A 14,935-nucleotide genomic window follows, 5' to 3' on the forward strand; every position below is an offset into this window, starting at 1 on the left:
CACTTTTTCTACTGGATGTGCTGTCCGTTTTCGTCTATATATACAGTACAGACCAAAAGTTTGGACACACCTTCTCATTCAAAGAGTTTTCTTTATTTACATGACTATGAAAATTGTAGATTCACACTGAAAGCATCAAAACTATGAATTAACACATGTGGAATTATATACATAACAAACAAGTGTGAAACAACTGAAAATATGTCATATTCTAGGTTCTTCAAAGTAGCCACCTTTTGCTTTGATTACTGCTTTGTACACTCTTGGCATTCTCTTGATGAGCTTCAAGAGGTAGTCCCCTGAAATGGTTTTCACTTCACAGGTGTGCCCTGTCAGGTTTAATAAGTGGGATTTCTTGCCTTATAAATGGGGTTGGGACCATCAGTTGCGTTGAGGAGAAGTCAGGTGGATACACAGCTGATAGTCCTACTGAATAGACTGTTAGAATTTGTATTATGGCAAGAAAAAAGCAGCTAAGTAAAGAAAAACAAGTGGCCATCATTACTTTAAGAAATAAAGGTCAGTCAGTCAGCCGAAAAATTGGGAAAACTTTGAAAGTAAGGGCCATGAAGGAGAGTGATGGGGTGCTGCGCCAGATGACCTGGCCTCCACAGTCACCGGACCTAAACCCAATCGAGATGGTTTGGGGTGAGCTGGACCGCAGAGTGAAGGCAAAAGGGCCAACAAGTGCTAAGCATCTCTGGGAACTCCTTCAAGACTGTTGGAAGACCATTTCAGGGGACTACCTCTTGAAGCTCATCAAAAGAATGCCAAGAGTGTGCAAAGCAGTAATCAAAGCAAAAGGTGGCTACTTTGAAGAACCTAGAATATGACATATTTTCAGTTGTTTCACACTTGTTTGTTATGTATATAATTCCACATGTGTTAATTCATAGTTTTGATGCCTTCATAGTCATGAAAATAAAGAAAACTCTTTGAATGAGAAGGTGTGTCCAAACTTTTGGTCTGTACTGTATATATATATATATATATATATATATATATATATATATAGAATCAAAGGATGAGGCAGCACTCCAAATAAAGTGAAAGAAATGGTGGATCTTTATTCCCCTTGCAACATTTCAACCGCTCAATGCGGTCTTTCTCAAGCATACAATACAGTGTCATACCCGGGTATATATACCCATAATGCATAGCATAAAACAAAGTGATAATAATCCAATTACAAAGAGAAACACATATGTGGAATACAATAAACATATCAAAATCGTGAGGATCATATTCATGGTGAATCGTATATTCCAATACAACATATGAAAAATCAATAACCATACTGTAGACAGAACAGTGCATCAATTAGTGATAATAAGTCACATTACCATAATGTGATATCACCTGTGTACGAGTATAAAAGGTGATCGTAATCAATAAAGTTTGAAAACAACTCACGCGGCAGTGCAAGGACCTAGGCGCCAGAAGTCTGCGTCCTCGTAATCAAACTGCGCATGCCCAGGATCCCAGCAACGTCAGCCCACACAGACGCAGCCCAGCGACGTCAGCGGTCACGTGAACAAACACCTGACCTGCCAGACCATCACGTGACTCATCCGTGGGAGGTGTCGGGCCGCGCCCATGCTGGAATGAATGGGTGGCGATACATAGATGACGTCTTCCTGATTTGGCAGGGTGACGTTATGGCTTTGGAGATATTCCACAAGTTTTTGAATGATATGGATCCGGACATCAGCTTCACCCTTGTGCACTCGGCCACCCATGTTCAATTCTTGGACACCACGGTGACCATTGTGGGTAATCAATTAATCACTGATATTTTCACCAAGCCCACCGATTGCAACACACTGTTGCACTACAAAAGTTGTCACCCCAAGTCAATCATTAATTCGGTACCCTATAGCCAATTACTTAGGGTAAAAAGAGTAGTACAGGATGAGGATGTACTTCCTATTCGTCTTACACAGATGGTCCACAGGTTCAAAGAACGGGGTTACCCGACTCGGGTGATCAATAAACATCTTACTAAGGTAAAAGGCCCACAACAGGCCACAGTGGACACTCTGGGTAACAAAGTGGCTAGGTTACCTTTTATATACACGTATTCGGAACAGAGCACCAGAATTGCGCATATTATTCGCAAACATTGGTCCATACTAAAAAGTAACCTGCCCCAGATTGCAGCTCTGACGGTGCCCCCCTTGCTGTCGTATAGGCGTTCTGCCAATTTCAATGATAAACTGGTTCGGGCAGACATTCCAGTTCAAACTCTGGTGCAGTCTCATATTGGCTCACGGAGGCGGGGCTCCTACCCTTGCCCTGGGTGTGTAAATTGTCCATACATGATCAAGGGGGAGAAGTTTACCCATCCGGTCACAGGGAGCCAGTATGAGATTGGTCATTTTTTAACATGTAACAGTTCGTATGTGGTTTATGTGCTCTCCTGTCCCTGTGGTCTCCTATATGTTGGGGAGACCACATGTGACATGAAGACTCGTCTGAATAACCACAGATTCTCTATTAGGCAAAGAAGGAAAGATCTGCCAGTCCCCAAACACTTTGTGGAGGCCAATCATAAGGAGAGGGATCTTAAATTTGTAATACTGGATCATATCACCCCGTCTAGAAGGGGAGGTGATAGGACATTGGCTCTTAAACAGAGGGAATTAAGATGGATCCATCGCCTCAACACCCTGAGACCGTCTGGTCTCAATGTTGACTTTAAGTGGAATGTGATATAGGATGGGGCTCGTTCATTATGTTTGCTTGATCCGCTTCTTGTCCTGCCCTGGTACATGTAAACGGGATAGGTGTCATTCATTATACAATTGACTGTGATGATTGGATTTACAGCTAATTTTGTACTTATTGTTTTAACTAATATTTCCGTTTTCTGTTTTCTTTCTCTAGAATTTTGTCATCTACACTCTAGTGGCAGTGCTTGTGGACGGGGGACACAGTTTTCTACGTCCTTCGGTTAAGATATTGGTGATGGGGGAGAATGGGGCGCTGAAGTAATCTGTACATTGTATATCATGTGGGTTGACTGTACAAGGTTGTCCATGAGTGGTGGTTTCTCTAATTATCTCTATTTAGGGGTTTAGGGGACAGTTTTTGGGTTTGGGGTTGTGGGCATGGACGTGTCCTTGACCCTTCACCCTTTATGGATCAGTGGTCGTGCCATGAGAATGGCTGGACCACTGCCCCCTGTCCCCCCACCTTATTTATGTTTGTATGGCACATGAGTCGAGGGCGTTCTTTCTTGGTGCCGTTATACATATATGCCACGTTCACTCTGTTATGTAAACCTGTATAAAAGTCACCATGTGGGAGTGTGTATATGCTCCCTCTGTTGTTTTTTTGTAATTTTAGGATTGCTATGCCCTCTGTTTTCTCTCCTGTCTCCTTTCATCTTGCTGCGCTGGCCCATTCATTCCAGCATGGGCGTGTCACTGCCGGCGTTGTTTGACTGGCGGTTGCTGGGGCAACTACGCCGATAATGCCGGCGTCGTTGCCTTGGCGACGCTCGCCTTGTACCGCCTGCGTGACGCGGCCCGACACCTCCCACGGATGAGTCACGTGATGGTCTGGCAGGTCAGGTGTTTGTTCACGTGACCGCTGACGTCGCTGGGCTGCGTCTGTGTGGGCTGACGTTGCTGGGATCCTGGGCATGCGCAGTTTGATTACGAGGACGCAGACTTCTGGCGCCTAGGTCCTTGCACTGCCGCGTGAGTTGTTTTCAAACTTTATTGATTACGATCACCTTTTATACTCGTACACAGGTGATATCACATTATGGTAATGTGACTTATTATCACTAATTGATGCACTGTTCTGTCTACAGTATGGTTATTGATTTTTCATATATTGTATTGGAATATACGATTCACCATGAATATGATCCTCACGATTTTGATATGTTTATTGTATTCCACATATGTGTTTCTCTTTGTAATTGGATTATTATCACTTTGTTTTATGCTATGCATTATGGGTATATATACCCGGGTATGACACTGTATTGTATGCTTGAGAAAGACCGCATTGAGCGGTTGAAACGTTGCAAGGGGAATAAAGATCCACCATTTCTTTCACTTTATTTGGAGTGCTGCCTCATCCTTTGATGCTATATATATATATATATATATATATATACAGTACAGACCAAAAGTTTGGACACGCCTTCTCATTCAAAGAGTTTTCTTTATTTTCATGACTATGAAGGCATCAAAACTATGAATTAACACATGTGGAATTATATACATAACAAACAAGTGTGAAACAACTGAAAATATGTCATATTCTAGGTTCTTCAAAGTAGCCACCTTTTGCTTTGATTACTGCTTTGCACACTCTTGGCATTCTTTTGATGAGCTTCAAGAGGTAGTCCCCTGAAATGGTCTTCCAACAGTCTTGAAGGAGTTCCCAGAGATGCTTAGCACTTGTTGGCCCTTTTGCCTTCACTCTGCGGTCCAGCTCACCCCAAACCATCTCGATTGGGTTTAGGTCCGGTGACTGTGGAGGCCAGGTCATCTGGCGCAGCACCCCATCACTCTCCTTCATGGTCAAATAGCCCTTACTTTCAAAGTTTTCCCAATTTTTCGGCTGACTGACTGACCTTTATTTCTTAAAGTAATGATGGCCACTTGTTTTTCTTTACTTAGCTGCTTTTTTCTTGCCATAATACAAATTCCACATATGTGTTTCTCTTTGTAATTGGATTATTATCACTTTGTTTTATGCTATGCATTATGGGTATATATACCCGGGTATGAGACTGTATTGTATGCTTGAAAAAGACCGCATTGAGCGGTTGAAACGTTGCAAGGGGAATAAAGATCCACCATTTCTTTCACTTTATTTGGAGTGCTGCCTCATCCTTTGATGCTATACTTACGATAGCCGTGTGAGCCTGCGGCTGTGAGGATTACTTGCACCCACCTGCACTGGTCTTGTGCTGCTGTGGCCCTTTTTTTGTATTTTATATATATATATATATATATATATTAGGGTTGTCCCGATACCACTTTTTTAGGACCGAGTACAAGTACCGATACTTTTTTTCAAGTAGTCACCGATACCGAATACCGATACTTTTTTTAAATGTCATGTGACCGTTTTGGGGGATCTGTGGATCTGTGGATGACGCACTGTCATGTGGGGGATCTGTGGATGGCACTGTTATGGGGGATCTGTGGATGGCACTGTTATGGGGGATCTGTGGATGGCGCTGTTATGGGGGATCTGTGGATGGCACTGTTATGGGGGATCTGTGGATGGCACTGTTATGGGGGATCTGTGGATGGCACTGTTATGGGGGATCTGTGGATGGCACTGTTATGGGGGATCTGTGGATGGCACTGTTATGGGGGATCTGTGGATGGCACTGTTATGGGGGATCTGTGGATGGCACTGTTATGGGGATCTGTGGATGGCACTGTTATGGGGATCTGTGGATGGTACTGCTATGGGGTGGGATATCTGTGGATGGCATTGTTATGGGGTGGGGGGATCTGAGGATGGCATTGTTATGGGCTGGGGGGATCTGAGGATGGCATTGTTATTTGGTGGGGGATCTGTGGATGGTGCTGTTATAGGGGATCTGTGGATGGAACTGTTATGGGGAGGATCTGTGGATGACACTGCTATATGTCATCCACAGATCCCCCTCATAACAGTGTCCCCCAATACACCGGGCCCCGCCGCTCACCGAAGTATTTATAAACGTGAATCCTTATCCTGTTATTAAGTTGAACTAACGCTGCCCTCTCCCATGTTCCCCTGTATCCCCACAGCACTTACTTAAGCTTCCATAGCAGGCAGAGCGGACGGCACCAGTAACGTCACTCACGCGCGACGTCAGTGGGCGGAGCAGGCGCTCTACGTCAGTGAGTGACGTTACTGGTGCCGTCCGCTCTGCCTGCTATGGAAGCTTAAGTAAGTGCTGTGGGGATACAGGGGGGACATGGGAACATGGGAGAGGGCAGCGTTAGTAAACAGGATAAGGATTCACGTTTATAAATACTTTGGTGAGCGGCGGGGCCCGGTGTAAGAGTACAGTGACTGCACCGGGCCCCGCCCATAGTTACGCCCATAGTATTCTATTTATGTATCGGGGCGGGGTATCGGCGGCTGAGTACCGCCGAGAAAACTCGGAATCGGTCCCGATACCGATACTAGTATCGGTATCGGGACAACCCTAATATATATATATAAATAAAAAATAGAGCAGCACTCCAGTATGGTGAAAAAAGAAGACTGTTTATTCACTCAGTGGTGATGCAACGTTTCTGCTCCAACATGAAGCCTTTCTCAAGCTTGAGAAAGGCTTCATGTTGGAGCCGAAACGTCGCGTCACCACTGGGTGAATAAACAGTCTTCTTTTTTCACCATACTGGAGTGCTGCTCTATTTTTTATTTATATTATCCTGGGACGCTATTCCTATTGGAACTTGCACCCAATTTTCAAATCCTAAGGTTGGTGCTGCCATTGATTACATTTTGTATATATATACACTGCTCAAAAAAATAAAGGGAACACTTAAACAACACAATGTAACTCCAAGTCAATCACACTTCTGTGAAATCAAACTGTCCACTTAGGAAGCAACACTGAGTGACAATCAATTTCACATGCTGTTGTGCAAATGGGATAGACAACAGGTGGAAATTATAGGCAATTAGCAAGACACCCCCAATTAAGGAGTGGTTCTGCAGGTGGTGACCACAGACCACTTCTCAGTTCCTATGCTTCCTGGCTGATGTTTTGGTCACTTTTGAATGCTGGCGGTGCTTTCACTCTAGTGGTAGCATGAGACGGAGTCTACAACCCACGCAAGTGGCTCAGATAGTGCAGCTTATCCAGGATGGCACATCAATGCGAGCTGTGGCAAGAAGGTTTGCTGTGTCTGTCAGCGTAGTGTCCAGAGCATGGAGGCGCTACCAGGAGACAGGCCAGTACATCAGGAGACATGGAGGAGGCCGTAGGCGGGCAACAACCCAGCAGCAGGACCGCTACCTCCGCCTTTGTGCAAGGAGGAACAGGAGGAGCACTGCCAGAGCCCTGCAAAATTACCTCCAGCAGGCCACAAATGTGCATGTGTCTGCTCAAATGGTCAGAAACAGACTCCATGAGGGTGATATGAGGGCCCGACGTCCACAGGTGGGGGTTGTGCTTACAGCCCAACACCGTGCAGGACGTTTGGCATTTGCCAGAGAACACCAAGATTGGCAAATTCGCCACTGGCGCCCTGTGCTCTTCACAGATGAAAGCAGGTTCACACTGAGCACATGTGACAGACGCGACAGAGTCTGGAGACACCGTGGAGAACGTTCTGCTGCCTGCAATATCCTCCAGCATGACCGGTTTGGCATTGGGTCAGTAATGTTGTGGGGTGGCATTTCTTTGGAGGGCTGCACAGCCCTCCATGTGCTCGCCAGAGGTAGCCTGACTGCCATTAGGTACCGAGATGAGATCCTGAGACCCCTTGTGAGACCATATGCTGGTGCGGTTTGCCCTGGGTTCCTCCTAATGCAAGACAATGCTAGACCTCATGTGGCTGGAGTGTGTCAGCAGTTCCTGCAAGACGAAGGCATTGATGCTATGGACTGGCCCGCCCGTTCCCCAGACCTGAATCCAACTGAGCACATCTGGGACATCATGTCTCGCTCTATCCACCACAGACTGTCCAGGAGTTGGCAGATGCTTTAGTCCAGGTCTGGGAGGAGATCCCTCAGGAGACCGTCCGCCACCTCATCAGGAGCATGTACAGGCATTGTAGGGAGGTCATACAGGCACGTGGAGGCCACACACACTACTGAGCCTCATTTTGACTTGTTTTAAGGACATTACATCAAAGTTGGATCAGCCTGTAGTGTGTTTTTCCACTTTAATTTTGAGTGTGACTCCAAATCCAGACCTCCATGGGTTGAAAATTTTGATTTCCATTTTTTTATTTTTGTGTGATTTTGTTGTCAGCACATTCAACTATGTAAAGAACAAAGTATTTCAGAAGAATATTTAATTAACTCACATCTAGGATGTATTATTTTTGTGTTCCCTTTATTTTTTTGAGCAGTGTATATTGTGGTGAAGTGCACGGTAGAGGTGCGGTGGGGGTGTATATCTCAGTTCACACCCCTAGTCCACTACAGGTTTCCCTATGATAATCACTGGGGGATAAATCAATCCTCAGTGTGTGAGAGTGGAGGGAATTGAAATGGAAGCCTGCAGAGGCTCTGTGTGGTCCCAGACAGGAGGCCACAAGGCTGAGGAAGTCTGAGTTTTGGGGGCCCAGCAACGCCTGAAGAAGTGTCAAACGGTCAGAGTCGGGGGACTGTTGGACCATATCCACAAGATATTGCGTGGTCACCGTCAGGAGGACTGGTGGACCAAGACCGCAATGGGTTGCACTGGTCACAGCTAGGAAGCTGTCTGACCGCATGGCTGAGTGAAGCTGAATACAACAGTGTGAACACTGAGCTAGAGGGGAGTTAGGGAAAACCTCTGTATAGTGAGCACCTAGCCAGGCAAGTGTTTGTTGTTTTGTGTTGATGCAGCAGATCCACACACACCCTCCTCCAGCTGATTCCGGTGCGGCCGCGTCACTTCCGGGTATAGCATTCTGGCAGGTATAGGCATCTGGCAGAACACCGGCTTTGCACAGGTATATTTCATCTATTTCATTTAATGTTTGTGTGTGTCGTTAAAAGATATCAACACTATCCACTATAACAGTGATATCTACAGCACCCCGCCCCCAAAACAGTGACCTCCACAGCCCCCCACCCCTTAACACTGACCCCCCCCCCACACAGTGCCCCGTCCCTTAAAATTGGACCTCCAAAGCAGCCCACCCCCTTAACTTTGACCTTTTAACAGTGACTTTCACAGCACCCCCTTGACAGTGACCTCCACAGAGGCCCGCCACATTAACAGTGGCCTTTACTGGATCGGGGGCGTGTCCTTTGAACAGCTCACTATTAGGCCTCCTGCACACGACCGTTTTTTCCCCCCGTTTACTGTCCGTTTTTTGCGTTCCGTATACAGTCCGTATACGGAACCATTCATTTCAATGGTTCCGCAAAAAAAAGGGAATGTACCCTGCATGCATTCCATTTCCGTATTTCCATTTTTCCGTTCAGTTTAAAGATAGAACATGTCCTATTATTGCCCGCAAATCACGTTCCGTGGCTCCATTCAAGTCAATGGGTCCGCATGTCTTCCGTTTCTGTTCCGTTTTTTGAGGAACCATCTATTGAAAATGTTATGCCCAGCCCAATTACTGTATACTGTATATGCCATACGGAAAAACAGAACAGAAACGGAAACACAAACGGAAAAACAAAAAACGGAACAACGGATCCGTGAAAACGGACCGCAAAACACTGAAAAAGCCATACGGTCGTGTGTAGGAGGCCTAAGACAGCAACACTGGTAAATAAAAAAGAAGCGCAGTGGATTTATGACATGGCCACCCTCCAACCAAATGGGTTGAATATTGATTGGGACATCAGAGCAGCTATGTAGGATTTTATATAGATAGTTTATAATCATTACCCCAACAGGTTAAATATTGGTATAGAATTAGGGAACGGTAATTGCTTGGTAAAAAAAATAAATATATATATATCTTTTTATTTATGAATTTTATCTATGAATTTTAGAGAATATATAATATTTTATAGAGGTTTTTATGAGAAAATTGTGTTTGATTTCATAACATTAACTTTCTATGTATGTCATTTTGTGTGTTTAAATGTCATATGATGACCCTGACACAGGACCCTGACACAGGAGACTGACCCTGACACAGGAGGTTTGACGCGGAAGTGATTAATGGAGGATATAAATAGGTGCCGGTGCTATGCTATGTAGAGCCCCTGACGAAGCCATTGGGCGAAACCCGGGTGGCGGACAGCGGACTGACTAAATTTTTAATGCTGATTTCAAGTGCTTGTTTGTGAGTACAATAAATAGAATCTAATTTATAAGTCTCGTGGATGCTGCACTATGTTGCTGTCTTTTTGAAGGTGCTGGAGTGTATGAGATTTTGCTGGGCAGCGTGGAGTGAGGAACAGGGCGTCTGCCTGTGAGAAACAAATTACCTGTGTGCACAAGTGGCTACGTCTTTGCTGGGAGAAGCGCGGACCAGAACCTATTTTCTTCTATTATTACATACAGGAGAGAGGACCGGCTCCTGTCATCTGGACTGCTGCTATTATATTAAGAATCCTTTGGGGTATACACGGACTACAGTTTTTACTGTTGCTTTGTCTTGTATTTATAAGCAACAGTGTACTGTCTGAGTGTAAGCTGCAGGGAGAAATTCACCCTCCCTCCCACCCCTGCAGCTGACAGAAGTTAATTTTTACCTTTATTTTTTCAATCTCAGTCGGCGGAGGAGTGGGAGGGGGTGTGGCCTAACCAGATCGGGGGCGTGTACTTTTGAACAGCTAACTCTAAAACAGCAGCACTGTGCTGTCTGAGTGTAAGCTGCAGGGAGAAAGTCACCCTCCCTCCGACCCCTGCAGCTGACAGAAGTTGATTTTTACCTTCATTATTTCAATCCCCGTCGGCTCAGGAGTGGGAGGGGGCGTGGCCTACCCAGGTTTGGGCGTGGCTTAGTGAGAACTGGGCGGGGTTTAAAGTCTTTTGTAGGTGGACACTTGTGGCAGGGGGCGTGTCTGGGCTCCTTCCTGCAAGAGTGACGCTGCTCTGCGCACCTTACTGCCTCATTTGCATACCAAAGGATAAGAGGATAAAAACATCTATTGCTGGAACAAAGGCACATCTACAAATAAGATACTAAGTGCTATTAGGCCATGGCTTTACTTCAATAGCAATTATCCTTGTGACAGATGTCCTTTAAAGCTCTCCTACTGCAGTGAAGATAAATGGCTTATGGAAACCTGGAGTAAAACTGTGTATGTGGAGGCTAACGGCTTGCAAGCTACTATTGGCTGATAAGGGTCATGTGACCAAGCTTCTATTGGCTAATTAATTTTTGGGGAATATCTAAGAAACGGTACGTTCTAGAGAGCTGAGACCTGGTCTAAAACCTTCCCGGACACCTGATGTACCTGCCAAATTTCATGATTGTAAATGCGACGGTGCAGATTCCTTTAGTGGACATACACACACACACACACACATACACTCAGCTTTATATATTAGAAATACAGTGGATATAAAAAGTCTACACACCCCTGTTAAAATGTCAGGTTTCTGTGATGTAAAAAAATGAGACAAAGATAAATCATTTCAGAACTTTTTCCACCTTTAGGCCTCATGCACACGACCGTTGTTTTATTCCGTGTCCGTTGTTCCGTTTTTCGTGTTTTTCTGCGGACCCATTGACTTTCAATGGGTCCATTGAAAACTCGGCTAATGAACCGTTTGTCATCCGCGTCCGTGATCCGTGGTTCCAGTCCGTCAAAAAAATATAACCTGTCCTATTATTTTTGCGGAAAATGGTTCGCGGACCCATTCAAGTCAATGGGACCGCTAAAAAACACGGAGGCACACAAGATTGTCATCCGCGTCCGCGTCCGTTTTTTCCTATCATTTGCATGGCAAACCTGTCTCTGATTTTTTTTTACTTTCCTTTATGTCTGGTGATCCTCCAAAAATAAAGGAAGACACACGGAAACAAAAACGGAAATACACTGCTCAAAAAAATAAAGGGAACACTTAAACAACACAATGTAACTCCAAGTCAATCACACTTCTGTGAAATCAAACTGTCCACTTAGGAAGCAACACTGAGTGACAATCAATTTCACATGCTGTTGTGCAAATGGGATAGACAACAGGGGGAAATTATAGGCAATTAGCAAGACACCCCCAATAAAGGAGTGGTTCTGCAGGTGGTGAGCACAGACCACTTCTCAGTTCCTATGCTTCCTGGCTGATGTTTTGGTCACTTTTGAATGCTGGCGGTGCTTTCACTCTAGTGGTAGCATGAGACGGAGTCTACAACCCACACAAGTGGCTCAGGTAGTGCAGCTTATCCAGGATGGCACATCAATGCGAGCTGTGGCAAGAAGGTTTGCTGTGTCTGTCAGCGTAGTGTCCAGAGCATGGAGGCGCTACCAGGAGACAGGCCAGTACATCAGGAGACGTGGAGGAGGCCGTAGGAGGGCAACAACCCAGCAGTAGGACCGCTACCTCCGCCTTTGTGCAAGGAGGAACAGGAAGAGCACTGCCAGAACCCTGCAAAATGACCTCCAGCAGGCCACAAATGTGCATGTGTCTGCTCAAACGGTCAGAAACAGACTCCATGAGGGTGATATGAGGGCCCGACGTCCACAGGTGGGGGTTGTGCTTACAGCCCAACACCGTGCAGGACGTTTGGCATTTGCCAGAGAACACCAAGATTGGCAAATACGCCATTGGCGCCCTGTGCTCTTCACAGATGAAAGCAGGTTCACACTGAGCTCATGTGACAGACGTGACAGTCTGGAGACGCCGTGGAGAACTTTCTGCTGCCTGCAACATCCTCCAGCATGACCGGTTTGGCATTGGGTCAGTAATAGTGTGGGGTGGCATTTCTTTGGAGGGCTGCACAGCCCTCCATGTGCTCGCCAGAGGTAGCCTGACTGCCATTAGGTACCGAGATGAGATCCTCAGACCCCTTATGAGACCATATGCTGGTGCGGTTGGCCCTGGGTTCCTCCTAATGCAAGACAATGCTAGACCTCATGTGGCTGGAGTGTGTCAGCAGTTCCTGCAAGACGAAGGCATTGATGCTATGGACTGGCCCGCCCGTTCCCCAGACCTGAATCCAATTGAGCACATCTGGGACATCATGTCTCGCTCTATCCACCAATGTCACGTTGCACCACAGACTGTCCAGGAGTTGGCAGATGCTTTAGTCCAGGTCTGGGAGGAGATCCCTCAGGAGACCGTCTGCCACCTCATCAGGAGCATGCACAGGCGTTGTAGGGAGGTCATACAGGCACGTGGAGGCCACACACACTACTGAGCCTCATTTTGACTTGTTTTAAGGACATTACATCAAAGTTGGATCAGCCTGTAGTGTGTTTTTCCACTTTAATTTTGAGTGTGACTCCAAATACAGACCTCCATGGGTTAAAAAATTTGATTTCCATTTTTTTTTTTTGTGTGATTTTGTTGTCAGCACATTCAACTATGTAAAGAACAAAGTATTTCAGAAGAATATTTAATTAATATGTGTTATTTTTGTGTTCCCTTTATTTTTTTGAGCAGTGTAGATCACAGAACAACAGAACCCCATTTTGTGGAACGGAACACAACAACGGTCGTGTGCATGAGGCCTTAATGTGACCTATAAACTGTACAACTCAATTGAAAAACAAACTGAAATCTTTTAGGTAGAGGGAAGAAAAAATATAAAAATAAAATAATATGGTTGCATAAGTGTGCACACCCTTAAACTAATACTTTGTTAAAGCACCTTTTGATTTTATTGCAGCACTCAGTCTTTTTGGGTATGAGTCTATCAGCATGGCACATTTTGACTAGGCAAGATTTGCCCACTCTTCTTTGCAAAAACACTCCAAATCTGTCAAATTGCGAGGGCATCTCCTGTGCATAGCTCTTCAGATCACCCCACAGATTTTCAATCAGATTCAGGTCTGGGCTCTGGCTGGGCCATTCCAAAACTTTAATCTTCTGGTGAAGCCATTCCTTTGTTGATTTGGATGTATGCTTTGGGTCGTTGTCATGCTGAAAGATGAAGTTCCTCTTCATGTTCAGCTTCCTAGCAGAAGCCTGAAGGTTTTGTGCCAATATTGACTGGTATTTGGAACTGTTCATAATTCCCTCTAGCTTAACTAAGGCCCCAGTTCCAGCTGAAGAAAAACAGCCCCAAAGCATGATTCTGCCACCACCATGCTTCACTGTGGGTATGGTGTTCTTTTGGTGGTGTAGTGTTGTTTTTGCGTCAAACATATCTTTTGGAATTATGGCCAAAAAGTTCAACCTTGGTTTCATCAGACCATAACACCTTTTCCCACATGCTTTTGGGAGACTTCAGATGTGTTTTTGCAAAATGTAGCCTGGCTTGGATGTTTTTCTTCGTAAGAAAAGGGTTTCGTCTTGCCACTCTACCCCATAGCCCAGACATATGAAGAATAGTGTTGATCACGAATATTCGAATCGCGAATATCGGCACTTCGAGAATTCGTGAATATTTAGAATATCGCAAAATATATTCGTAATCACGAATATTAGATTTTTTTTAAATACCAGTTCATTTGAATTTTTAGGCGAATTTTATACGAATTTTCGCAATCAAGAAAATAATGCCTGGAGATCATGAATTCGCAAATTCTCGAATATATGGCGAATATTCGCCCAAATATTAGCGAAATATCGCGAATTCGAATATATTGCCTCTGCCGCTCATCACTAATGAAGAATACGGAGATTGTTGTCACATGTACCACACACCCAGTATTTGCCAGATATTCCTGCAGCTCCTTTAATGTTGCTGTAGGCCTCTTGGTAGCCTCCCAGACCAGTTTTCTTCTTGTCTTTTCATCAATTTTGGAGGGACGTCCAGTGCTTGGTAATGTCACTGTTGTACCATATTTTCTCCACTTGGTGATGACTGTCCTCACTGTGTTCCATGGTATATCTAATGCCTTGGAAATTCTTTTGTACCCTTCTCCTGACTGATACCTTTTAACAATGAGATCCCACTGATGCTTTGGAATCTCTCTGTGGACCATGGCTTTTGCTGTGGGATGCGACTAAGAAAATTTCAGGAAAGACCAACTAGAGCAGCTGAACTTTATTTGGGGTTAATCAGATGGCAGGTGTATGCTGACTCCTATTTAACATGATTTTGAATGTGATTGCTTAATTCTGAACACAGCTACATCACCAGTTATAAGGGGGTGTGCACACTTATGCAACCACATTATTATTATTTTTTTTCTTCCCTCCACCTAAAAGAACCTGACATTTTAA

The sequence above is a fragment of the Bufo bufo genome, chromosome 1 (genome assembly GCF_905171765.1).
Source record: "Bufo bufo chromosome 1, aBufBuf1.1, whole genome shotgun sequence".
Classification (NCBI taxonomy): Eukaryota; Metazoa; Chordata; class Amphibia; order Anura; family Bufonidae; genus Bufo; species Bufo bufo.